Below are 27,106 nucleotides of genomic sequence, written 5' to 3' on the forward strand. Positions count from 1 at the left end.
GATGACATTGACATACTTGTTAGCTGATGTATTGTGACACAATAAATGACTTTATCTCCTTGTCTGGTCGGACCTAATTCATCACATTGATTTTACTCATAAATTAATTGGTTTAATTGACAATGTTAAACAAGAGCACTGGGGATGTATGCAATTTTTTTTTTCAAATTCTGAAGTCAGCCTCATTGACACCTATTTGGTCACAGGTTCATTTGATTTATTATTTATTAATTCTTATCTCAAAGAGTTAAGACAGCAAAGACCCTAAGCAATTCAGTTTTTGATGACCCAGTCAGCTGATACCGCTGGATCTCTGGCTTTTTCAACAGCAAATACAGCTCTGCGCAACGCTGATGATGCTTGTTTTGTCTTGCACCCTGCCAAGGTCCTCTTGACAGTGATGGAAACTCAGAGCCCTTGTGTTCGGGTTCTATTTCAAGCCTTTCTGAAGTAGTATTTTAAATGTATGGCATCAGACCTCACCTTTTTGAGGTTGTGAGTCATCAGTGTGCTTTCCACTTGGATTCACAATTCTGCTCCGGGTCATAATTGCTGTCAAGAACGAGTCCCTTAACAAAGGAGCCCTGCCTCTCACTGACAGCAAGAGCGACAACAGGGTAGTACCTGGTCTTTGTGAACCCTCAGCTGGCTTATTGTGCAAATGAAACATTTCACATTCGGTACAGTAACTGCTGCTTCACAAATGCATTGTTGCCACTGAATAGTGAGCTCCACTCAGGAAGAAAATAAACGGCCCAAAGGAGGTAAAAGCCACATAGAATGCAAAGGCGACGGCCAATAATTGTGTTGACAGTGATTGATAGTGATATACTGGGACCCCCCCCCCAAAAAAAAATAAATAAATAATAAATAAAAAATCATAAATCACATGTGACAGCAGTGATGGAGTGTTGTTGGAAAACACAAAGCAGTGAAGGCGCCTTAAAAGTGTTCTTTGTTGTTGGCTCCATTTGTCTTTTTAGATAAAGACATAGTTGTACATACACATTGCATGCATGGCTATAGCTTTTTGTCTCGGAAAAATATGGGCTTTCTTCAAAGACTGTGCGCTGCAGCACAGTCCTGAAATTCACAAGACCAAACCAAGCTCAAGAGAGCTCTGGAGAAAAACTCTGTAGCTCACTCTTTGCATCGTATCAGGTTTTTAGTGCATTTTAAACAGACATCATTACAAAGACATCATTAAGATCATTATTACATCGCTGGATGCTCATGTCAAAAGGCGACCATGCACAGATGTTTATGCTTATTGCACCTTCTGCACGTATATTGTTATGAGTCGCTTTAAAATCGTCAGCCCCCCCACACAATAGTACACCAGCCTTCTAGTTGTGCTCAGCATGGTATAGGAACACTAAGAGATTTTGGTTCAAGTCATAAGATCTACATTTTAAACCACTGTGGATGATGTTTGCTCCATTCATTTTTTGCTGAACAATAGCCTTTTAATGATGGGGTTTTAAGAGCATAAGCTTAATTTTTTTATTTATTTTTTAAAAAAAATGTTTGCCGTTCTTGCAAGATGGATTTTCACATTTGCTTTGGATCATTTGTCCTTCTGCAAAACCCAAGCATGCTTTCAGTTCATAGTCACAAACTCAGGTTTGGGGGTTCTCCTTCCAGATTTTCTGCCAGTCAGCAGAATGCATTCTTCGGTCTAGCCATTGAGGCCCTGAATAAGCAAAGCGGTCTCTTAGTATCAAATTGCCACCGCCTAGTTTGACCTTCTTTTTATGAAGCGCTTTGTTGGTTTCAGACCAGACATACCAGGGTGCACATCTTCCAAAAACTTTCCCTTTTGCCTCCTCAGTCTAGAGGAGATGTTTTCAAAATATCGGTGATCATCAGGGTTTTTTTTATTACAAGGAATGCAGCAAGAGACATTTCTGTTATTTTTGTGAAGTGGCGGTTTTGACCTTGGAGCTCTGTCACAGATGCATTTCTTTTCTAAGTGTCCTTTTCATTGAGTCTTGAACAGTAACAGAGGCGAGTGAGGCTGCAGTGCTTTAGATGTTCTGGGTTCTTTTGTATGATGTGCTCTTTAAGGAATTTGATAAATCGTCCACTAATGGAAGGTTCAGCACTGTTTTCTCCATTTACAGGTTATGGCTGTCACAGTGGTTTGTTGCAGCCTTAGGAATACTGTAGATTAGTATTAATATATTAATCTATTAATGTGATTGATAGATTAGAATTAATAGTAAACCATCTCCGGAATGACATATGTCAACTCTATTTTTTCATCTGTTCTTGGATTTTTCCGGTTAGGGTATATGTTGCATTTTAAAATATTTTAGAGATATTGTATTTTTTTTTTTTTTTTCTACCGGTCAGGACTGTGTTCAGCTAGTAAAATGGAATCCAAAAATGATTAATCATAACAACTAAGTTTAATGAGGAGAATAATTAAGTTTTTACAAACGGTCTGGTTTGTTTGGATAGATTGTCAAATAAATGAAATGATCGTTTAAAATGACTTTTTCTACACTTGCTCACGTTTTCTTTGACTGATTTTTAAGCGTCTTTGATTTAAAACATCGGGGTGACAAAAAAGGAGGAAATCTGTAATAATGCAACACGGTTTCATTGCAGTGTATTTTGTGACATCAAAACAATAATATTGCTGAGAACATAGAGCCGATGTCAACAGTTTCTGTCATATATAGCTTTTGTAATGTTTTGTGTATATATTATTATTATTATTATTATTATTATTATTATTATTATTATTATTATTATTATTATTATTATTATTATTATTACATGTTTTGCCCGTGAACATGCTCTACTGAGCTGTCAACATTATTTCTCCTTTTGATTTTCTGAGTTGTTAAACAGATTGTGGTCTGGTGCAGACACTGGCAATCAATTAAAGCTCCATACAGTTCCACTTCAAGCCTTTCAGCCTAAAGCCAACAAAACTGGATAAAAATCCCAGTTTTTTTACGAAAACACCAGGCCTAATCTTTTTAATAATTAAAACAAAAAAGTACGTGGTTTAATCTTGCTGTGGTTAATATTTAAATAATTTCACAAAATAAGACTGAACAACATTAAATCAAATTCCCTGCAGCAATGGCTGCCATAGGTTCATCAAAGGTTACTACATTAGTATCTAAGTAGCAAAGGTAACATATTCAGTAACAATGTTTAACATTGAATTCATAATTAATGCTCATCTTCTTTTTATGTCAAACACGTTGGTAATTTAAGTAAGCACATATTTGCACTTGTTTACATTTCACAGATGGCTGACAGATATATTTCTGTCTATGTGTACAGAGTCTCCTGTGGAAAGGAAGGATGCGCTTTTATCCTCTTTAAAGTATCTGCAAGATTATTGAGAAGCATTGCAGTAAACTGAAGGCTTAGGCGGCGGATACATTTTATCCGCTCACATCTGTTTGGAGATAAAGTGTCTTTACCAAACGTCACTGCATCTGTTAAACATCTCCTTCCATGTAAAGCTGCCCTTCAGAGCCATGATCACATTTTTGACGTTTCAGCCAATATAAACCAAAAACAGCTACAGTAGTAAAGATGTGTGTGAATCAAAGTCTGTATGAACAATTGCTCTCAACTTTGGAAAAAAAAAAAACATAGAAGAAATCCAAAGAAGAAAGTAGTGTTTCCAGTGTGTATAAAGCTATGTAAGGGGACAAAACAAACAAGAAGAGGATGCTCCTGTCTGATGAGACCATGACAGATCTTTTTAGTGTGTGTGGAAAAGTCTTTGTGCAGCTGAAAACTAACAACGACCATAACGATGATGATGCCAAGCCTACAGAAAAACTCAGTGGTGGCAGTGGTGGCTGTGGGAATGCTGTAGTTTAGCAGGTTTAGGGAGGCTGATCAGAAGTTGATGGGAATATATAGAAATACACTCAAGGAAAGGGAAAAACCTGTCAGAGGCAACGAGAAACATGAGACTGTGATAAATGTTCACCTCAGGGGGGACGGAGACCTGACCTGGCCAGCCAGATTGATAATGTGTAGGACTTGTAAATCTGGGTCTGCTCTCATCCAATCCGTTCGGGGAAAGGAGGGACATTCCGCAGAATTTGCCGAGCTGATTGGGCGAACCTAATGCCCGCCTACCAAAGGTTGGTTTTAGCCAATCAAGGTATCAACTGCAAATGTAAGCAGCAGGTGCTATGAGAAACCACAACAAGTTACCCCAGTCAAGGCACTTCTTACTGTTCTTGTTCCAAAGAAGAAATAATGGATTCTGATAGGACAGATGTGATAACAGCAGCTGGGCCTGCGTCCTCCTCCGCTGCCATGTTTATGTCGTTCGGCTGTGGGCTCTGCACCTCTTGATTCCTTCACAGCTGTATGTCCCGCCTTCAACCATAATACTGCAACGTGATTGGCCCAAACCGTTTTTGGTTTGGTCCCGAACAGATGCAATGGGAGCAGGACAAGATGGATTTTCGTGGGTCTCTGAACACTCAAATACTGAAAGAATTCAGCTTGCAGGCAAGGTAAACGGAGACAATTTTTTTTACATCACTGCTTAAGAATCATTTGCATTCTTTGGAATTTAATTGCAGTCTGAGACCTTGTTACAGAGGATGGTGTCTCATTCCTTATTCTTTTAATAAAAGAATAAAGGAATGACAAACGATAAATGCAAAACAAATATTTGCATTTGTCATTCTCTGTTCTCTGACTGATGTTTGGAGTTCTTTGCTCAACTTTGGTTGTTTAATATTCTATACGAACAAATTAACATTGACATTAACAACAAATACCACGTGATCCGATGGTCAAGTCAAAGGCTTGATCTAAATCCAATTGAGAATCTTGGACAAGACTTCAAAAATGCAGCTCACAAGCACTCTTTACACCCAGTTTAACTGAGGTTGGACTATTTTGCCAAGAACAGACATAGGATTCAGTCTGTGGGTGTGAAAAGCTGGTTGAAACCTATCCCAGAGTCCTGGTAGCTGTAATTCCAGTGAAAGGTGAACAGAACAATGACTGAATATTGGAGACAATTGACTTCCAGCAGGTCAGGACACTAACAATGTTAAATTAAATCTACTAATTCTGCAAAGAAGAGTTGTCAACATCAAGCCAGAATTATGCAAAAGGATGATTGCTCACTATAAAAGATCTATTTTCTAATGTCTATCTGATCTCACTTATTTATGGAGTGTTTGCATCTATTTGAGACTTAAGAATTGGAATAATACATTTGGCACAGTTTTGTTTTCTTTACGTTTATTATATGATGTATTTCACTTCACAAAATATTCACGCATCATTAAAAGCACTGAATATAAATGACTTTCATGCCCACGAGGATGCACTTAACCTTCTCACTGGAAATATAGCTAAATGCACACTTGGAAAATGCTGATCTGTAATGATAAAGTCACTATAATAAATTTAATTTAGTCATTTTGGAAACATCTCCGCTCAACCTAATGTAAGACTCTGGTGGCTCCGTTGGAGCCTTGTCTGTTTTTTTTTTTTTTTTTTCTCACATGTGGGACCCAGTGTAAGTTAAGCTGCATACTCCACTGCCGTGCATGAAATTGCATTAGTCAGAGCTCTGCTTTGCTGGCAGCAGCCACACTTCAGAGTTGTCTAATGGAAGCTTTTAGATGGACGGTACAGGTCCCAGGGTCTGTGGGATTTACAGCTGGGTTTTGCTGGAGAGAACCGGCATTAGCCATTACCGGGCTGTCATCCAGTTCCTACAAAAAAAAAAAAAAGAAAAATAAAAAAAAAAAAAAAATCTTGGGCTTCAGGTTCAAGGCAGGTTTGTCAAAATCTGACTGAGAGAAAGACAGTAATGTATCTTTCTTCCTCATAGATGCTTTGCATTATTATTATGCATGTTCTTTCCCTTCCAAACTCAAATTAATATAAATGCATTTTGGCAACCGTTACATTACTTTGGTTTTGTGCCCGCAACTGGGCAATTCCCCATGCTGTTTTAAGACAAATTAGCTGCTTGTAATCACATGGATTAAGGATAAAGATAATTGTTTATTGTGTACCTTGCCAGTAAGTGCTTGCTGGGCTCACTCCCGGTAGGGTGCAATCAACTTTAAATCTTCAAATCTGCCATTCTAGTTTTTGGCACAATAAAAATCATCATATTTCATTTCTGCAAATTTGAGGGACTCGTGAGAAAAGGACTAAATGAAAAGGACAGAGAAACTATCACAACTTCCCTTATCACCAAAGCAGCGCAGTTCATTACATGTGCTTCATGGGTTTCTATTACAGATAAAGTATTGCAATCATTTTTGTTAAAGTTTTTTTTATCCCTAAAACAGTGATTGCGCTCTATGTGATTCTTAACTATTTTAAGTTATTGTTATACATGGCTGTGCAGAAAAACTGGAGCTTTGATTTACTTCCATAAATGAACTTAAAGGAACAGAAGCACTTAGGAGGATTTGTCCATCCTTGCAAAAGAGCAAACAGAGGAGCGACTCCAGGTTCATTGTTACCTTTGGTTGAATAACCAAAGGTAACTAACATACATCTCTTTTTCAATTTGTTGTACCATTTCATTGTAAATATATAATTAACTGGATGAAATATAACTTTACACAAACCAACTTCTACATTTCATGCACATTAAGTACCAACAGAAAATCCTGCCAGGACCTGCAGGACTCCACGTCTACTTTAAATGATTACCAAGCAAACACAGTGATGTTCCAGCATGGCTGTACATGAACCGTGATCCAGATTATGTTTTTTATTTCAAAACACTGAGTGAAGTGGGTTGTGACAATTCAGCTATGGACAATTTAGAACCCAGCACCGGATTCAGTTATGCCCAGTCATGAATTGAATAGAGTAATGTCATTCAATCACACTGATCCGCTTCAGTCACAACCTACTCTAAACATAAGTTCAGTATGGGATGTTTTGAGAGAAATGTGGATTAAAAAGAACTAATATGTGCAATTGGATAGTTCCGCTGTGTTTCATTAAACCTTGAATTGGATAGCCGCTATTAGAAATACAATGCACAGAAATAATAATGTCTGTGCATTTCATAATTTCAAACATTTCAGCAACATTTTCCAGTATGGCAAAGGTTGTCCAGTAGTCTTAGACTAGATTTATTGTAAGTGCACGTCAACAGAAGAACCAATACACAGTTTATGGCTGCAGTTCTCACCATATTTTAAATCTGCAGCAGCCACATTAGATTTTGAGGCTGGGTTGGGAGAGCTTCTTTTTTCCTTTCTACGTCTTTGACCTTGGATCCAATGACTTCTCAGTACAAAAGAAGCAAAGAATTAAACTGTGTTCGTCAACCCCTTGAGCAGTGCCAGTGAGTAAGATTTGTTTTGCTTTGTTTTTCTTAAATCCTTTGTCCCCAAGTACAGACAGATGCATCGGATGAACATGGTAATGATTCATTAGAATAAGAAAAAATACAAGTATAAAAAAATATATACAAAAATACAAACGGGAGAACAGGAGTGGTTAGAGCATTGTGCTTCAATCCCGGAGGTTCTGGGTTCAACTCCCACAGACTGCCACTCTGGTTCCCTGAGCATATCCCTTAACCCCAGAATGCTCCCTGGGTGCCGCACAGTGCCGGCCCACTACTCCCCAAGGGGATGGGTTAAATGCAGAGATCAAATTTCATTGGGATGTATGTTGCAAAAACAATAAAGATAATGATTAAAATTACAAGGAGAGCAGGACCAGGAGCAGAAAAACAAGTGCAACTAGGAAAAGGAAAATTACGGACATTGTAATGGGATGATTCAGCAGGGCATGATGGCCAACAGTGAACTTAAATACTGAAGGGGGGGGGGGGATACTAGAAGCCAATGTGACAATCAGAGGATAATGAAGAGCAGCTTAGGCAGAATATAAGCATGGAGGCTGAGAAAAGGAGACTAATTAACGAAGAGGGGCTGATCTGAGAGACACAGAAACATTTCACCAAAAGGGAAAAAGAATAAGCACTGAACTGAGAGGAATAAACCAATTAACACAAAAGAACAGACCACAAGAAGAAACTAAGAAACCAAACATAAAAGCATGAGCTACTTTGGCAAGACTTTAAAGGGCATAAAGCAAGTCAGAATTGCACTAAATACACCTCAACCCTTAGAAAACAAGAGAACACTGAAAACATATCCACTAAATAAAACCACAACCCAAACCCCTGGATAATGTTCCAGTGCAGTATTTTATGAAATACAGAACATCAATAACTTTTTAAAGCTCTGTTTTCTCCTGAAATTTGTGCTTTACCCTTGTTTGTTTGACTTGTGAACAGCAAATTAAATGACACTCGTTAGTTTGCCACTGAAGGCTTCTTAACTATCTGTGGTGTTAATCGGGTAATAAATTGTATCTAAAAGATCTTCTGATAGAACCTACCAGCTTTTCTTCCAATAGCATCGTATGTTAGATGGATCCAGCATCAGAAAAGACTGCACACGTGATTCATCCATAGAGTTAAAAAAATGAAAACATTAAAAAGAGCACAGATGAAAGGATTTGGTCAAATGAGGCACTTTGGACAAGACAATTTTGCTTTAATAGATGAAAGACCACAGAGCCAACACAGCCATCCCATGTCAGGCTCATGGAGCCGTTTTATCAATAATTTCTTTTCCTTTTGATATCTGGCTCAGCGACTACATGTTGAAAAGAAGTGAGACTGCCTTTTAAAGTTCTAGCTGCTCAGCATCAGATAGTGGTTCTCCTGCATCTGCAGCTTTTCTCTGGTGCTTCTGTCTGTGATTGACTGAATTCAATGCTTCCTTTTCATCAAACATTCCATGGCAGAATAAAACTGGCCATGATTCACTAAGCCACGAGTTTAAATACAAAAGTAGAACTCTAGTGAGCACAAAAAGCAGGGAGGTACGCCATTGCAACCTCACGACTTTGCACCACAACTAGAAATCCTGAAGCAGGAGTATGAGTCTGATGTGACTGATGAGGTGAAGGAGCAAATGCGGTTGAGGACAAGCAATGGGAGTTTTTGCATCGTCCAGCTCTTCACCAGCAGCTTTTAGAAGTTGAGCAGAGCGACAGGGTGAGGGAGGTGAGAAGTGACAAGAGTGTGGCTATTATCACACAGAAATCGTGGATATTAAAGCGCTTTCATCCACGTCCAGCTGCCAGCCGGAGATAAGCACCATGTGCCTGAACCCGTGAGCTCTCTGCAACTCCTGGAACCTGTCCCCGCCATGTTAATTGATGTGTGCATCCTAAACACAGGTGAGTCTAATAATGCAACCGCAATATTGAGGCCATGCTAAATAAATTAGCAATTTAGGATACAGAGCAGAAGCATGCATTTTTGCCATAGGTAATTCTCTTTTTGAGAACAAAGATACACTGAGCGTCTAAAGATGGAAAATATGTGTTAGGCGTCACACGCACGCGCTTTCCCAAAGGATCCGACCCGAATCACTCGTTAACTGACCAATGGAGCCTATTGAGGCAACTGTAGTAAATAAAAGATAATTCATTTTACATGTTAGGCCATTGTAAGGGCTTATATGGGAGAGAAAATAAATAATATTTAACTTCAAAACTTGCTCAACGTGCACAATGCACCTTTAAATAGTGCATTTTGCTGAAAAATACATTATTTATAACAAATCTACACAATGCAGAGTGTGGGGAGTTGGTTCAGATCAGCTCATGTCAGAAAAATGCTACTCAATACCAAAGGCTTTTGCAAAATGGTACATTTTCAAACTGGTTCTGAAGCAAGACAGAGATGTGATGTTACTGAGTTCAGTGGACAGACGGTGGATGGGGGCTCTAATGGAGGAGCTGCAATCTCTCCTTGCTAGATACTATGACCTGGGATGAGATCTGCAGATCGTGTTTCTCGAAAGGCAGAACAGAATCAGGGACGTATTTAGAGGTATTTATGGTTTTGAAGGTAAACACTAAGATCGTTAAAGAAACATGTCATCTAGTGTGAGTAAAACATTTGTAATTTGTTTTTTACAAAGAGAGCATTGGGACCACTTGACCTGTGAATTAGTAAAAACTTTGAACAGAAGTAAATGTGGTTGCTTGTAAAAGCACTACTCCCACACATCCTGCAATGACCAGGCAATGCACACCACCCCCTCTATGTTTTCAACTTTACTGCACTTGAAAATATTTTTTTTATGTTTTGTGAATTTCCCAGCCTATTGGTCCCTTCGCTGGTTTGCACCTCAAATTTGTGCCCAAGTATTTGAATCTTTGCATATCTGTTTGTTCCCCTTTGCAGTTGTATATTTTTAACACTTTCTGGAGATAAATAGAGTTATAACAATTTTCAAACCTCACATGTAGATTGTATCTCCTACATAGAAATGGTGCATTACGCTCTGCTTCCATTTAATTTGGTCCTGGTCCCTGTTTGAGCCTGTTTACTCATTAAAAAGATGATAAATCAAAATACCCGATCAAACTATTTTATTTCTAAGTTACATCCAGCAGGCAGATATCTTTTTTGGTCTTAAAACTACATTTCATACAGTCAACAATGGGTAGATTAGAGGAATTCACTCATGGTAAGTATGCTAAATTCTCATATTTGTTTTCAGATGCACATCAGTGCCCGTGTTCAAAAAAAAAAAAATCCTAAGACTAAAAGTAGCTCTTAGTGACGACATTTTAATTCTACCATTTTTCTTAAAATTTTACCTCGGTAAGATAAAATATATTCACAAAGTACCCTAGTCTTTGAGAGAGCTCCTAAAGTGGAAATACGTTAGGAGTAGTGAGGACTTTTATCGAGCCTAAGAGTGTGTTAAGCAGGGAAAATGGTGGATACAGAGAGAGCTGTTTGGCAGAGCCACCCCCTAAACAGTGGAGGAAATGAACAGATAAACTTCTTTATCAGACAATTATGATCAGACTTTTGATTGATGCATGGAGCGCTTCTAACTGGTGTGTAAAAGCACCAAGACATGCAGAGAAATAAAAGATGCATTGATCTGCGACAATACGCTGCAGAGTCCGTGTAGTTGCACCATCCTGTGACCAATTTTCCTTTCAACACTCCTTTATTCTCCTCCCAGAGCTGTAAGCTGTGCCCTGAGCAGCTCTGCTGTTCAGTTTGGTTTTCTCCAGCTTTTTTCCCCCTCCATTTAATGTCGGCCGTTTTTCAAAATACAACCGCATTATACAAGAATGCACTCCCAATAAAATGCTGGCGGGTGAGAGCGCATTATATCAAATAGTAAAATGACTGCCGACTGTAAATAAATAAGGAAATCAAAATAATGAGGAGGATGTAAATAAGATGCATTCACACAGTTTGACTCTGTCAGATAATTAATTTGGCTAAATTTGATCATCATGTCACACATTTTAAATCCAGTCTAATCGGTTAAATTCTCTCCTGTCATTACTAGGAGTGCATTTGTGTTGTTTTTTTTTTGTCTTGTACTATCAACCAATCCCAGCTCTTGAAAGTCAGTTTAACACCTAGCAACGAGCCAACCACTCCTCCTCACTAAGATAAAAAGTTCTGTAATTTCCTTATTCAGAGTCGCTGTCAGCAGCTATCTTAATCGCTCTTCAGCTAAGAATCCTGGGTAAACGGGAGCTCCCTCAGAGGACTCTGGGAATCTTTGTGAATATGGGCAACATTTTCTTTATAGACAATACATTGTCTATAGATTTAATAAACACTGTAGAGTATCTGAGTGCTATTTCCTATCACTGTGTTTTTGCAACTGTCAGTCCTGCTCCCTGGTCTGAGATCCAGTGATCCCTTACAGACATTTTGGTCTGACTCGACCCTCGCTCTTTGCACACATGCATCCCCTGTGACCTCTGCTATTTGCATCAGCAGATGACACATCCCAAGGCTGCTAAAGAGAATGGTATTTCCAGTTATAATTATTGCACCAGTGTGTTGATTTAATAAGGGGTGGGTTGCTTTGTTGCTGATAAAAAGAAAAGAGACGCTGGTGATCTCGTGTTAACAAACTACCGCCATGGCACAAAAAGCCCTTTATTCTCCCACACAGTTCTCCAAGTAAACAAATACCTTTGAGTTGTGGTCTAATCAAAGGCTGTGTGGCTTTGTCGAAGTCATGTGTTATTTATCTTTTCTGGCCTTACTGGTGTTAGATTTTTCTTGCTACACAAACTAATGGAACTCTGCTTAAAAGATACCTCTTACAGGGGTTTAACCTTCACTCCTTTCCAGGCGTAGAAAGCAAACATCAAAGAGACAATGTGGTTCCTAATTTCCATTATATCATCTTTATGATTATCTCTGTTAAAATAAGCACGTGCAGAGATTGCCTTAAATATGTTTTAACACTGAATGGGAGGTTTTGAGTGTGGTAACTAAATAAATCCCTACGGATAACGGACAAGGATTGTGGGCTTGTATGTACTTCAGTGGGTTGGTTACGGCACGATAAAGGTAAAAAAAGAGAACGCTTTTGATGATTCAAGACCACTGTGAAGCAATTCGTTGAGATGGGCTCTTTTGGAAACAAGCAAAGCCAAGTTGAGGCTGTGGAATAGTTTAGGACCAGTTTAAGCTTCAAGGTTTTCCAGCAATGCAAGTGGGCTCTAGTAGAAGGGAGGGATTAGGAGTTGAAGAGGAGAGGCTAATGACCAGGCGTGTGTGGCAAAGGCTTTGCTGAAGCCACAATAAAGTGACTCAAAGCGTGTCATCAAAAACAGCAGAGGGTTTAAAGCGCTCCAGTAAGTTCTAACCCACAGGCTTATTCGCCCCATCTTCTTCCACCCTTGGATAATGTGGTGATAAAATACTGCAAGTGTTACAAAGCAATTTACCTTGATAAAGGCAACAAGCCGTGAGGATGGGGCCGGGAAAGGTTTTAGCATGAGCCAGTCCGAGCAGCTCGTTACTGATGGCTCACACAGGGGCAAAGGAGAGAAGCTATGAATGAAAGACTAAAACATTTGACAGTGCAGTCAACATCTAATGCACTTTCCACTGACGCAGAATGTTGACATGAGCAAATACCAGATTTTAGAAGCATATCCTGCATTTGAATACAGGCCGGTGGCGAGAGAATTTACCCTTTTCAAATATTTAGTGGACTGACGAAAGGGGAACCTTTGAGTTATGCAACATGTTAGGCGTGACTTAAAACTAACAGCATTTGAAGAAAAGAGCATCATACCTCCGGCCATAGTGGTGGTACAGTGATGGTCTGGTGGTGCATTGCTGCTTCAGGACATAGAAAATGTTCTGCAACTTATGGAACCATGCGTTCTGGTCTCTGCCAGAGTATCCTAATGCAGAATGTCTGATCAGCAGTTTTTACCTAGGTTTATGCAGCACATGATCCAAAGCAAGTTAAACCATGAATGGCTAAGAAAATCAAGGTTTTAGAATGCGCTTTTCAAAGGCAACACTTAAATCGGACCGAGAGGCTGTAGTGTGACCTTAAACAGGCTTTTTGTGCTCGGAAACCCTCCATTGTGGTTGGATGAAAACAACTCTGTAAAGAAGAGTATTCCAAATTCCTCCACAACAATGTAAAAGATAGCTGGCTATGTCTTTCTATCCATTGTTGCTGCCAAAGGTGGTACAACCAGTGAATAGTTTTAAGGGGAATCATTTATCACTTAAGGACAGGTTACTGTGGATAGCTTTTTCTCCCTTGAGAAAATAATCCCTTGCTTATTGTTTTTTTTTATGTTTGTGCTTTACCACTTTATCGTTGTCGTATTTTAAAAATAGTGTCATGATCTGAAACATTTAAGTGGGACACGAATGCAAAAACTGATGAAATATGCATTGTATCTATAATGACTATGTTACTCAAATCTGGTATTCACTTATGTGAACACGCATCACTGTAGACTAAACACAAGTGCATAACTAATATCTGCACCTCATAATTGAGTTCATGATAATTAACAGACGCTTTGAACAGTCTCCTGAAACGAATCACAGCGTAGACACACAATTCTTTAAATGCAAACCAGGTGCTGTTGGCCTTTCTAAAGAGGAATCGGAAACTTACAAGAGAACAGACAAATAACCCATTACTTGTCCAAATTCGGGAAAAACTACCCTTCTTAACTTTATACACCATGTCAGAGAGCAGTGTTCAGTTATCCGCCTCGTGTAAGTGAGTGGGGATTATCCCTAATACCCTGAATTCTCGCTGCCTTTTGATGCAATCTGCAGTTATGAGGTCTTTCTCCATCACTGCAGTGGAGTAGTCAACAACAGACTGATCTTTGCACCCTTGGAGCATTTTTTTTTTCCATTTTTTGTCATGTTACACCAATGTGTTTTCATGGATTTTATTTCATTGATAGATCAAAACAGCGTAACTTGAAATTGTAAACATTATCAAAACGATTTATGATTTGTGTTCTTTGACCCCAAAATAAAATCAAATGAAATTGAGTGCTTTCACAAGTCGCCTAAAGTAAACCTCAACCCGTGTGTCATGGCATGAACTCCACTGTTCCCTGAAGGCCTCACATGTTTGTCAGAGAACAATCAGTGTCATGAAGATTATACAGCAGATATAACAAATCAGGGAGGCTTCAAGCAGGACTGGTTTCTAAAGCAACATCCCAAGCTTTAAATATTTTACAGAGCCCTGTTCAATCCAGCATCTGAAAATAGAAAGAGTATGGAACAAACATAAACCTATTAAACCATGGTCATCAAACGAAACTGGCTGAACAGTCAAGGCAAACAATCAGAGAAGCAGTCAGGTTGGTCACTGTGCATCTTTCTGAGCTGTAGAGATTCTGTCCACGGGGCAACTATTGGTTGTGCTCTCTACCTATCTGACCTTAAGGAAGGGTGGAGAAAAAAGGAAAACTAGTGTTTATAAGACCTGATAAAATAACTTCCTGTTAAATCAAAAATAGAATTTAAAATTATCCTTCCCACAGATAAAGCCCTTAATGCTAAAGAGCCATCATATATCAGAGCTCTGATTACCCCGTATGTTCCTAACAGAGCGCTTTGTTCTCAGACTGCATGTCTGCTGGTGGTTCCTAGAGTCTCTAAAAGTAGAATGGGAGGCAGATCCTTTAGCTATCAGGCTCCTCTCCTGTGGAACCAAATCACAGTTTTGGTCCGTGGGGCACACACCCTGTCTACTTTAGGACTAGGCTTAAAACTTTCCTTTTTGACAAAGCTTATAATTAGAGTAGCTTAGGTCTCTCTGCTGACTCCTACTGTTCTTGAATTTGCAATATTTGTTGTTATTTCAGCTTGATGTTCTCTCTGTCTTTTTTCTCTTTATAGTAGGTACATCTGATTTGGCATTCTGTAAGCTGTCGTATCATCCAGTGGAGGCAGATCGTCCGCTATTACCCTATAACAGAAAACATACCTTTTGTGCTTTTTTTTGTGTCTCCACTCTGTCTTCTTTAACCCCCAGCCGGTCGAGGCAGATGACTGTTCACACTAGGCCTGGGTCTGCTGGAGGTTTTCCTCCCTGTTAAAGGGGAGTTTTCCTCTCCACCGTCACTTCACGCATGCTTAGTATGAGTGATTGCTGCAAAGCCATCAGACGACTGTCCACTGTGGCTCTATGCTATTTCATGAGAAGTGAATGCTGCTTGTCAAGACTCAATGCAATCTACTGGGTTTCCTTAGATAGGAAACTTTTTGATCAATCTGTATTATTTGATTGAATTTGACTTTGTAAAGTACCTTGAGATGACATGTGTTGTGAATTGGCGCTACATAAATCAAATTTAATTTAATTTAATTTAATTTATTTTTTGCACTCAAGTCATTTAGGGGATACCAAAAAGATGTGGCCTTGCCAAATAAAACCAAAACAAAACTTTTTTGACATTATGCAACATCTGTGGTTGAAAACTAAAACTGCAAATCACCTTGACCTCATCAAACCCACACTGAAATGTTGGAGTGGTAAAGGAAGCTGGCTAGAGTAGATGGAATGACGAAGAGAGGCAAACACAGGTCAATGCTGGAAGGAAACTTGTTAGAGGCCACAAAAAACCTGAGACTGGAACAAAGGTTTAACTTCCAGCAGGATAGCAAGACTAAAATATCGCCAGAGGCCCAACAGAATCGTTTAAATCACAGCATGGTCCTTTGTTAGAATGGCAAAGTCCAACCTAAATCAAACAGTTAGTCTCAAAAGTAAATAGAGATATACAATTTAGCAAAGAAGAATGAGGAACATATTGTATTCTAGATGTGAAAGGCTATTAGAGACATACCACAAAAGTCTCGATATATCTGTAAGAAAGATATAATTGGACCACTAGGTGGTTCAACTAAATCTTGACTCCAAGGGAGCTGAACAAATACTTTTCAAATTTCTCTGTATAAGATTACCTCCAAAATGTTTGAATACTTCTGCAAGACACTGTATTCCTATGCTATAATTCTCAAAGTTCCTTAAAATTATATATTGATATAGCTAAGTTTGAACATTTAAAGCAGTAAAGGTAGTCAGTATCACACTTTGACAGATAAGGAGATCATAGAGAAGGTGCTGGAGGCAACTGCTAAACTTGGATACGAGATGCATCCAGGTCATCAGGTGCAACTTGCAGAAACACACGGGAAAAGGCATATAAAACTATATATTGCATTTCTAGCAGCATCTACTTTATCTGTTTAAAATAGATGTTTCCGAGGATACTAGAGTTTTAACAATCTATCATTTGGCAAAAGGTTGCTTTCTTTCTATCCATCCATTTCTATCTGCTTATCCAAGATTGGGTTGAGAAGGCAATAGGTCCACAGGGAATGCAAGACATCCCTCTCCATTGCAACCATTTCAAGATTCCCATGGGGCCTTTGACAACCATAGGCCTGAGGGAATGTGGTCTCTCCAGTTAGTCTTGTGTCTGCCTTAGGGTTTCCTCCCAGTCAGATATTTTTGCAACACAACTGGGTTTTTTCCTAATTCAAGGCCCTAAATCCTGATGAATGTATCCATCTCCTGCTCCTTCCTGCTGTCACTCATGAACAAGACAGCAAGAAACTTGCACCTCTCAGCTTGGGGTAAAGACTTATCTCTGCCACAGACACCATTCAACCTTGGGATCACTTTATCAGACGTGCTAACTCTAGTACTAGTTGCTTTGCATCTTTGTTTGGAATGCATCAATGTTTACTGAAGGTCATGATTTGAAGATCCAAGCAGAATCGCATCATCAGAAAAAAAACTAGTAATGTTGAGACCTAAGGCTGTCAAACCAACATCCTTTTCTTATGACATTATAACGTCACAAACTGCAACTCCAAGCGTGCAGCACAATTTTGGCCTAACAAATCCACCAAGCTAACAAATCAAGAGCCTCCCCGCTGAACTGAGATGCCTCGCCGCAGCTCCAAGTCACCACCGCCCAGGTGAACCAGGACACGGTAGCAGCTTCAGCCACAGACCAGTGTGCTCTTCCTTTTTGGAAGTGACCAAAGTAAAAGAGATGTATTTTTCTTTTATATACCTAGAAGGTGATATTTTGTGCCTGGGCACAATTTTAATATGAATAGAAATAATGTTTAAGTATTCCGAAAGGAGTTGTGTTTTCTAATGTGTGGGACTGAACCTACTTTATCATCTGTGTTTGCTTTGTTTTGTGAGAACAGACAATCAGCCTCAGAACTCTTTTCATTTTTCCTTTCCCTCTCTTTCTCTTGGTTTCCTGTTCCAGGTTTTTAAATATTCCCATGGTTTTTGTTAAAGCTTTTGTATCATTCAGTAACTGTTCTTTGACCCGAGTCCTCCCTCAGCCCTCGGCTAACGAATTAGCTTATTTTCTCGGCCGAAGGAATCTTGCGCATGGCAGGTAGGGGCCAGAGCTCATATGTCATCAGAGCCGCCATTTTTGTGGGTAGCATAGAGTATTTAAGATAACTGGTGTTAGCACTAGTTTATCATTTGGGCTGAAGCTATTTTGAGGCCCTTAGCTATAAACTATTGTGAAGTCACTCATTGCTAACAGGCTGGCCATCGTCAGCCCGCCACCATCTTGAGGCTCCGAGTTAGAATTGTTTAGAAGCAAACTATTGCATGGACTAGCACTGCTAGCGGCTAACTTTGCAAAAGCGTCTGCCATCTTAGTTTCAGGCCTACATGTATCCCAGCTTTTACCTACCACAAAGCTATTAGCCAAAGCCCTTTCTCTGCTGTTGATGTTGATTATTCAGTGTTGGATCCAGTAGAATTTTAATCAACTGTGAATTAATTACAAATTGCTACTGCTACCATTACCATTTTGACTGATTTTTATTTCCACTTGTTTTCTATATCTTTTGTGTTGTATTTAGTAGTAGTAGTGCTTCTAATAGTTTTGTTAAACAGAATAATTTCTTTAATGCGGAATTGTTGGTTTAATAAATTCCAACTAGCTTCATTGCTGTTGTTTGTGATTATTTTGAATCAACAATTGAATGGTCTAAGAGTTAGCAAAGTATCTAATTTGAGTCAATAACTGAATATCCTGAGACATTTCCATTGGCTTGTGGTTAAAGATTAAAACTCCAATGCGGTACCGCGCGCGAGCTATTTTTAGAAACACAACGTCACGATGACGTCACATCACGTGGTACGCAGTGGGGCAAACTCTGGAAAGCTGCCGTTGTTTCGCTGTAAGAGACGTGCATTAGCCTAGGTTTTACTCGGTAAACAACTGCTTTTTCCAAATCTAAGACCATGGTTTTTAAACATTGTTGCTATGGAACGTGCAACAGCGACTCGAGGTACGCTGATCGGCCGCATATGAAGGATGTTTTCTTCAAGACTGCCAAGGAGAAATGTGTGTGCTTGGAACACCGGGGCGGTCGGCCTACACAACAGTTCAACCCGGAAAAAGTTACCAGATTCAAGTACATATGTAGCAAGCATTTTGTTGGAGGAAAGGGCCCAACCGAAGAACATCCTGACCCAATTCCAGCGACATCAAGTCAAGGTAAGAGTATTTTGGTGGCCGACAGGTTAATAAAGTAGCGCCTGCTACCATGATACCCGCATATAGGCTATCATGGTAGCAGGCGCTAACATGATAGCCTGCTACCAGGATAGCTTACTCAAAAACATTTCAAATGAGACAAACATTAAACATATACCCATTCCTGGACGGTGATTGCAAACAACAACAAAAAAAAAAAACGGCCGACGCTGCCATGATCGCCGCGCAGGAAAAAAAAAACAAAGCTTACCGTTCATCAACTCGGCCAGTTTTCCAGTCTTTTTAAGCCATCGAACCTCAAGCCATCGTTTGAGCTGAAGGTTGGTGTGTTCTTCGACAGTGCGACCAGTAATCCGTGTGCCTGGGACATCGTCTTGGGAAAGTTTAACGGCTGTAAAGTCGGTCATATCCGTTATCCGTGCGTTCTCTCCTGTATGCGTTCTCTCCTGTATGCCCTACCTAAGCGGCAAAAGGGGCGTTGCTCTTGAGACGGTGACGTCACGTGCGCGGTACCGCATTGCAATTGTATTTCAAGTTATCAACATTTACCGGGCAAGCCTCACTCAGTTCTACAACTGATTACATACCCCTCTTCCAGGTTAAATAAAGTTGATAACTGTTAATTAATAAACTAATTGTTGGTGCTAATCATTAAAGGCTGATAGCCCTCAATCACAACTATTTGAAACAATTTCTGTGGTAGCTATCATTTGATTTTGAATGACACATTAGAAATTATAAATGCCAATTATAATTATTAATGACACTCATAATCAAACAGGTAAACTTCTACAACACTTTCCACCTTGAGGTATTTGAGATCCTGTCCAAGAACACATCGAACAGTATAATGACAGAGGGCAGACCAAATAGTACAAGAAACAAATGTCATGGTGTCAGCCATGTCAGAAGACACAAAACATCCTCCATGTGGGAATGCCACCTTCAGAGAGGTATGTTAGTATTGGGTGAAAATGCGGTTGAGAGGCTGTCTAGGATACTGGTCTAGGTGTGCCAATACCTAGAGCAATAATGTGGCTATAGAGATGTTAAAATGAGCTTATTATTTTTTTTTTTTTTACCAGTACTAATGATTCAAGGGAGCTTGAAATTAAATGAAGCATCTTAGTAAAGGAGATGAAGCAGGGCTTCATCACTGAGTTTTTATGTTCCTGGGTCTGTAAAGCCGCCAATGGAGCGCTCAATGACTATAAATGAGAGAGTGTGAATCTCACTGTAAATATTCACAAGGACAGCATGTTGCACTATCTTCTATTGGCTATTATAACTAACTCCTGATTTTGTCTCTTTTTTTGGCTGACCCAGTTAAACGAGTCTAGGCTACAGAACTAAAACAGAAACAATATAGTTGAAACCCACAATGAAATGCACAACTTATCTAAGCCGCTGCATTACTCCCTGTTAACGACACATTATTCATATAATCATTCATTATTTACAGGGAGGGATGCTCAAAGCAGAATCATTACAAAGGCAAAAAAGAGATAAAAAAACTGTTTACTTAAAACTCCTGAGAATTGGCTTAAACTATTTTAGGTACTGTAAGTATAAATGTCTTAAAGAAAGTGAAATCCTGTTAAGAGGAGGAAAAAGGCTCTCTAGCTTCAAATCCAGTGTTGAAGTGATGAAATTCTTCTGACATGTTCCCATATGGACTATCTAGCCTTATAGAGTGCTGTGGAATTTTATTAAGAAAATGAATTTGTTATTTATATATAGAAATTAGAATTATATCTATTGCATCGTACTGCCTTCCAAAAGCCGCCTATTCATTAAATAGAGACTACCTTGCTTCCCTGTTTCCTTGTGCACCCTATCAGCCATTTTTCTCCAATTTCATCAGTTGTACCTTGGTTATTTTTGCATGTTACACTCACAGCTGCCATTGATTCTGATAATTAGACTTTTCTGTGTTCAGTCCAGTGATCATACTCCCCAGTCTTTAAGTCTCTCAGTTTCTATATTTTTCTGCTGGACCCTACTCTAGCCCTGGTTCCTGTGTGGTTTCCTCATATGCTGTATTTTTTTTTTTTTTTGTCATTTTAAACCTCTTCTAAGCCATGTACATCCTTTTGTCCTGCTGTAATTTGGATCCTAACTAAACACCGGACGTGTGAGTTAGAGAACAATGATTGGCAGAAACAATCTGATAGTGCAATCAATAAGGCATTCATGGACAAGAATGTGGAGATTCCAGCCGGCTGGACCCAGCGGCAACCCTCACCAAGGAGTATGAACATCTTAGAACAGTACATTGACATAGTGGCTCTTCCTTCCAGATATTTTCTGAAAGCTGTTACAGCCAAATCTCCAAACCTCAACCATGTCTCCAGCTGCATGTTCTGTCAATTTTTTAGTCTCCCAGTGCAGACAATGTTCCTCCACCCTGGAAGGAGGGTCAGCCGACCCCTGTGTCAGAAGGTCTGGCTGGTGCCTTTAATGCACCTCTGACTTAGTCTTAGGCCATCAGAGCACCGGATCCCACATCTCATTGACTGCTTCCCAACGTTTGTGAGTGCCAGAACCTGCTACTAACCTCAAGCTACTGTTACCCCTATCACAATCACCACTTCATGTTCCTGTTCCCAAGATATCCTAAAGGGCCCAGGAGGGCCCCACCCTGTGTCCAAGTTCCTGGATTCACCAACAAGTGGGTGCTAGTGGGCCTTCCTCAGCTCTCTGTTTCACCATGCCCTGTTGAGGGGATCTAAGTGAGGTTACTACACTCTCTAGTTCCTCAGCTGTAAGTTTTTGCATTGGTCCGTTATATCTCCTCAGACCTTCCTGAGGACATTCCTTTGTCCAGATGTCCATTTAGGTTCAAGCAAACAACCAACTGTTACAGAACAATAATCCACAAAAAAAGCTTCAGAGAAACCATGGAACATGGCGGACATGTCAGGGTTAAAGTTGTGGAGAAGTTTAGATTGATTCACAAAGGAAAAATCCCAACATCTTATAAAACACCATGAGTTAGGAACAACTGCAGACGTACCAAGACAGCTGCCAACCTCAACAGAAAGGCAATGCTAGGAGAGAACATTGCTCAAAACAGCAGCCAAAAGGCACTGTGCAGGAGCTCCACTGAAACAGATTCAACACAAATGTAATGTGTTGATATACATGCAAACTCCTTAGGTTGGAGAATAACTTGGATGTCACACTTAACACACCTTGTCTACGATGAAACAATGAAACATATACTTGGGGCAGCATCTTCCACTGAAGATGCTTTTCTTGATGAGGTACAATGTTCAAGAGGCTGCAACACATTTGAGACTAAAGTAGACATTCAGTTTCCAGCAGGACAGTGACATTAAACATACAGCCACAGCTGCAGTGAAATGGTTTAAATCAAGCCATATCCAATCATTAGAATGGCCCCAACCCCATATAAGTCCAGACCTTTGGATGTCTTTGGATAAGTCCATCCAAATCAAGATGAAAATCTTTAGCAAGACATATTTTGACTTTGTTCATCATATGTAAGAAACTCATTTTTCTAGATGTTCAAAGCTAATAGGGGTGTAACCCTAAGCACTTGCAGATACTATAATTGCTGCAAAAGGTGGTTCTACAGGGACTGAAAACAAATTAATGGAATATTTTCTAAGCTATTTATTTGCAAAACATTCTGAAAAATGTTTTTCCAACCACTTTACACTTGTGTGCTCCTTTGTGTTTGGTTCCTGACAATAATAATAATAATAATAATAATAATAATAATAAAATACATTGAAGTTTGTAAGATCACAAAGGCTGGACAAGTTTATGGAATGTGAATCCTTTTGCAAAACATGCTATATGTTAAAGCCTTAAATAATGTATTAGACTGTTATATCTCTCACCCACTCAACATAAACTGCTGCAGCATTGATTTGAAGAAAAAATAAAGTTAAAATATAGGTTTGGAATTGTAGTCAGGAAATTTTGCATAGTTGTGCACATAAGCCAAAGCAAAAACAAAAAAAAAAAATCTATCACACTGTAAAATGAAATACTAGTTACAAATAAATCTTGTTTAATCCCTAAAACACTAAAACACTAGGAGTTGGCACATGTAAAAAAAACAATGTAAAAGAGCTGCATTCATACAGGTAATAAATAACAGAGGAAACTAGAATGCTTGCTGATACTATAAGCCTTATATGAACCCACCAATAACAACTAGAAAGTAATATTGTGTGACTGCAGCGAAGTACACTGTTTTATTATGGCATTAATGTTGTTTTGTAGCTGCATGACATTGCTAATAAAAGCTTGCTACATAGAGTCATAAATGGAGTTTTTATTATTCTGCTATCCAGGCAGTCTGATAAAGACTTTCTTTTCTTTATTTTGTCAGACAAGGTGAATTTGCCCTACATATACGTACATCTTTCAAAGTGCACAGTGCATGCTTTGTTAAGTAGTTAAATACTATATATTTTCTTTCCAATACCTGTCCCTTAAAAATTACCCAACGCGTAAAATTAGTTCTCCATTTACCGCCGTTGCAGCTATAGGCTGGATTAGTCAGTTCGTGAGAGAGTGAGTCGGGACGAATTCTCTGGGTGTGCACACGGGTATGATGCGCTGCACGCTCTCGTTTACCCAACTATTTTGTCGAGTCTTCACCGTAATCAATGCACTAGCGAGAGAACATGGGCTAACTTCTGTTTTTATAACATGCACAACACTGGTGTCATTTAAACTTGTCACCAGAGGGGGCAGATGTCTGCAAAACTCTTGGAACTTAACGCTATGCTCTTTTAATGTACACATATTCCAGTCAATGCTTTTTCATTGTTTGTGTCCTGACAGCAACATTTGCATTCAACATTCTTGAAATGAAGCTCTCCCAATCCCGGCTCAGGTCCCCTGCAGCTCGGCCGGTTCGTCCAAACTCCATGTTGGTGGCCCTCGACCCTCAGGAGGAAAAGGTGATGAGACGTCCCTTCTTGGCAGCTCAAATGAGCTGCACAGTTTCCATAGGAACGGATCTAAAAGCAATTATACTTTACGCACTGAATGAAGCTTGATGAGCCATCTTTCAGGAAATGCTCTCAAAATTCCACTGATGACATGCAGAGTGCACCTCTGAATCCTCATCTTTAACCTCTTTGATTTTCATTATCAGTTTCTTCTGCCTTTACATTCCTCAACTCAATAGATGTCAGTTTAAAGCGTGCTTCCATCAGTGGATCTTATCTCTACGTTGTGGTGGTGGTGGGTGGGGGGGGATTCTTCTTCTGATCGGCCAGCATTTGTAACGTGGAGATCGATGGCACTGTCTTTGAAAAAAGGGGGGTAATAATTGGGTTGGCAGGAGAGGCTAAACAAATTACGTGTTTTGGGGAAAGGCTTGGAAGTGAGGGAGGAAAATCGAAAAAGGAGGGGGAAATTGTGCCAACCCCAAAAACTGAACGATGAGCTGGACAAGGAAAGACAAGAGTTGATTGCAAGACGAAGAGGAGTGATCAGTGACCCTGCAGAGGGGCCGTAATCGACACCCCATTAAGGTCCATTTGCATAATGTCCCTCATGGCCTCAGCAGAGATGAGCAGAGGTGCAAGTATTATTCTGACAGATTTACATGTAATAGCGTATTCTCTCCTTCTCCCCACCAACCTCGCCGCCATCTTCTGTTGTCACCTTCCATCTTCCTGCAGCCCTTAGCCCTCCCACCTATACTGACCTTCCCTCACTCTGACTATGATAAACACATGAGAGAGAGACAAAGGGAACGTCTGACAGTTTGCAACCCTCTCCACCTCTCATCCATCATATATAAATGCTTCCCTCCTCTCTGCCCCTCCACCCCCAACACCTCATTTGCTGGTACACGTTCTGCCTCCCTCTCTCAACCCCTTCGGCATATCTCTGCCTGCTCTGAGCCAAAGGATGACTGCACGTCAGCCGCAGTTTAGAAAAGTATGCGTCAGGAAGAAACGAAGGGGGATTTCAGCTCTGTTTTTCTCCCTTTGTTCTCCTACTTCTTTCCATGAAGCCTACAAACAGCCAGCCAGCGTCGGGGGTCACCGTTGAATGGCCTGTTGGACAAAAAAAATGTTTTTTTTGTTGTTTTTCTTCGTCCTGTGCAATATAACTAGTATTGAAATCCACATGTTTGCACCTTAATGAATCAATGGCCTCCAGTAGGAGAGACCACATCAAATACTGTCCATAACACCCCCTCCCCTTTATTAGCTTCTGTGTCTTGACTTGGAGAATAATGGCTGCATTGGCAATCGATATATATTTCCTCACAATCAGCATCACTCCACCAGACACACACGTTGAAAGGCTGACCCTCCCCCCCCCCCCCAATTTCTGCTCACATGCTCCGTTTGTTTTTCCATCTTTGTACATCTCTCTATCTCCCTCCCCCCCCCCCCTCCATGTTTGACAGCTGTTGTGACTTTGCCATGTTTGCTTCCTACGCCTTATCTGGGCACGAATTCATTTAGCTGCCATTAGATGTCTCTCCACAGACCCTGCCCAAAGCTCCTCTAAAGTAGGGAACCCATTTAAACAGCATAATTCATAACGGCAGAGCAGCGCTACAGATGGAGGAGTAATGTGCTTTAATGCTGTCAACTGTGAGTAGACAAATAGCTAGTCATTAACAGCCATATCAGTGGATGTAGGAGGGGGGGGGGGGAGAGAAGTAGGTCTACCAGGGTTGTTATCATTAACACAGGATACGCAGCAGCCAGAGCTGCGTTTCAGAGATCAAAGTATTTCCACAGCGAAATGACACATTCCACGGGATTTATGCTAAAGTGTGAGGTCTCAGTTTTCACTCAACACTTACATATGCAAATTCCGATCAACTCATGAGGCTTTTATCCAACTTCAGTGGCGTCTGGCTGTGCTGAAATCTACATGCCTGTAGATCCAACGAGGACTTTTTTTCAGTGGATCTGAGTCAGAGAGCAGCTTATTATTTTGTGAGGTGAAAAAAACGGGCAAGAGGGCAGGATAACGTGACTGCTGCTTCATAAGTGCGGAAAAGTCAGTTCAGCGATGTTATTTTTTTCCCATGTTGATTTCTTTTTTTTTTTTCTTTTTTTTTTTTGTGGTGCACGTCGCAAAGCTGGCCAGAGATCCAGCTGCAGAAAAAAAGAAAAATCTAAATAGGCAACAAGTAAAGACAGGTATTTTATAATGTACAATAATATAAAAGCAAAAAAAAGATGTTCTAGTGAATAGAAGCCACTATGAGTGGTTGTTACACAGGTTACTTTTATTGATCCATAAATGCACATTTGGCATGATAGATTCTCTCATTCCATCTCAGGATGATAATAGCCAAACCTTATTAGTAATTACTAGTTTGCTTTATTTTGACCAATACAAATAATTTACTTCCTTTGCATTGTTTTTGGTTGCATTTTTCAGAGTGTGTGCCTTACAACCTGAATAAATATACTGGCTAAAAATCTTAAGATACACCTCATATCCAGATAGGTCAATTAGGAGATCAGTTATGGAGGGTGCATTTTTTTCAGGAACAAAGTAATCCTGCTCTTAACTCCAGCTCTCATGACACTTGTTTTCACAACACACTTTGTAGGTTTGCAGGTGCAGCAAGAAAACTAGCATAATGGTAAAAAACAATCACTTTGTGACAGCAGATTAAGAGTTTTTTCCCGTTTTTATCATGTAATATGATTACAGTGCCTTTTTAAAATATTATTCAAATGAAAATGTCTGTTCGCCCCCATTTACTGTGCTACTCCTGCATAAAATCTTGTGCGACAAACTAAAGTACCGAAATTTCACCTGCCAGTAAATTAATCTTGAAACATATAGATACGGCTTTTCTGTGAAGGGCCAACAGGATTGTTGGAGAACAGTAGTAAAGAAGCATCATGAAGTCCATTAAATAGGCCAGACAGGTCCGGGATAATGTTGGAGAGAGGTTTAAAGTAGATTTAAGTGATTAAATCCTATCCTAAGCATTGGACATCTTAAAGAGCACTGTCCAATCCATCACCTAGAAATGGATAGAGTATTTCACAACTGCAAAATTACCAAGTAATGCCCATCCTAAACTGACAGGACCAGCGGTGAGAGGGCAGTAATCACAAACGTAGCCAGGGGCCACATGCTGTGGGTGAGATGACACCAAAATTGAACTTATTGCCCTACATCTAAAAGGGTACTTACAGTCAAAAGCTAAAACTGTACATCACTG

Source organism: Fundulus heteroclitus, chromosome 23 (assembly GCF_011125445.2).
Source record: "Fundulus heteroclitus isolate FHET01 chromosome 23, MU-UCD_Fhet_4.1, whole genome shotgun sequence".
NCBI classification, from domain to species: domain Eukaryota; kingdom Metazoa; phylum Chordata; class Actinopteri; order Cyprinodontiformes; family Fundulidae; genus Fundulus; species Fundulus heteroclitus.